The 1,431-nt window shown below is 44.3% G+C and overlaps 1 long non-coding RNA gene across 1 annotated transcript; it reads right to left on the reverse strand.

Annotated features, from left to right (window-relative positions):
* Positions 1–254: 254 nt before the first annotated feature.
* LOC147963196 (uncharacterized) lies at positions 255–1,215 on the reverse strand. The gene is made up of 3 exons (XR_015608475.1): positions 996–1,215; positions 750–816; positions 255–660 (listed from the first exon to the last, which is right to left on the reverse strand). It is a non-coding gene; the product is annotated as an uncharacterized LOC147963196 (long non-coding RNA).
* Between the last annotated feature and the right edge of the window lie 216 nt (positions 1,216–1,431).

Genomic DNA, 1,431 nt, shown 5'->3' on the forward strand with positions numbered 1-1,431 from the left:
AACAAAAGATGTTGCCATATGACGGTGATGCAACACATCTGAGGTAGGCATCGAGTTCTGCCCCAACCTCCACAAGAAATTCTTGATCTTAGATGGCACTGTAATGTTTCAAAGCTTCGTCCAGTTTCGTTCCTCAATGCTAGTGCCAGACTGGCCTTGAACATTCTCTAACCAATTCTCCCTCTGAATCTTTGTTTTGATCAATATCTTATAAATTGAACTGACCGAAAATCTTCCACGACGGTCAGAAGGAATAGAGAAGGATGTTGGTGGAATTGATTGTTTATTGCTTGAGCCTCGTGGGCGCATATATAGGGGTACAATGACCAACTTGAAGTACAAGACAGGGTAGAGTAAGATCCTACGCTATAATCATAATACTCAACATCGTCGCTTACTTGCGGGTCCCAGACTGCGACGTCTTCAACTCCTACACACCTTCAGCCTCATGGGATTCAGTTTCGTCAGGTACACGTGATGCTACATTACAGTAAACAGCGTGCCAAGGCGTGCCTTTTCTTCTAGTATGTACTACGTTACATATGTATCTCAGCTCGGACTGTTCATCGGTCACCATCTGGCTTGGCGTGTTTGCGACAAATCTGACATGAGCCGCAGCAACACTCGTCTACGAGGCAGCAACAACACAAAGCAGCAAGGCTGTAGTTTGCAGGGCAAACACAGAGCACGTTAGATTAGTACAGAACTAATGTAGAGCAAAGAAATATGACGGGGCTCCTTTTTATTACCATGCTTTGAGGAAGCCCGTCTTCCGTTTTGGCCTATGTTGAGCCGCGGGAGATCCATCGTAATACCCTGCATGTACGCGTTGCCGTTTCACGCATGACAGCATGAGCAAACAATAGGAGAAAAAAATGTAGTGCAAGGAAGACACGCAAACATATATTCGTTTATCTATCATGCGTGGAATTATAGTAACATATAAGTGGCGGTTAATTTCAAAAATAAAATAAAATAAAATAAGTGGTGGTTACCAGAGCTTTTCGGGTACAAGTACATGTTAGTTTCTCAAAAGAAACATAACATGTTGGTCAGTGGCCTTGACTTTGAACACAACTGCATGTCATATGTTGTAAGCTATCTAAAAAAATGGACTTTGAACTCGAATTCAGATGGCCCTCTTAGAAAAAAGGTATATAGATGACTATGTATACCATGGAGAAGTGAACCGGACGGTCTTCGGAGAGTATAAATAGCGGCTGCAAACCACAGATCAAGTAGAATGCTATATTGCCGTGGCCCGTGGATTAGCGCATCTCCAAGGCGGACCCTCAAACCTCCCGCAAGCATCCGAACCGTGCTGTCTAGACGCAGTTTGTCATCTATCGCGGTTCTGTATCGGTCCATTGAGCGGTCTGGACCACGTTTTTCCAGTAAATTGGAGATAAACGTGGGGAACCTTGGCGGGAG

The sequence above is a fragment of the Triticum urartu genome, chromosome 6A, assembly GCF_056163025.1.
Source record: "Triticum urartu cultivar PI428250 chromosome 6A, HENAU_Tu73, whole genome shotgun sequence".
Lineage (NCBI taxonomy): Eukaryota > Viridiplantae > Streptophyta > Magnoliopsida > Poales > Poaceae > Triticum > Triticum urartu.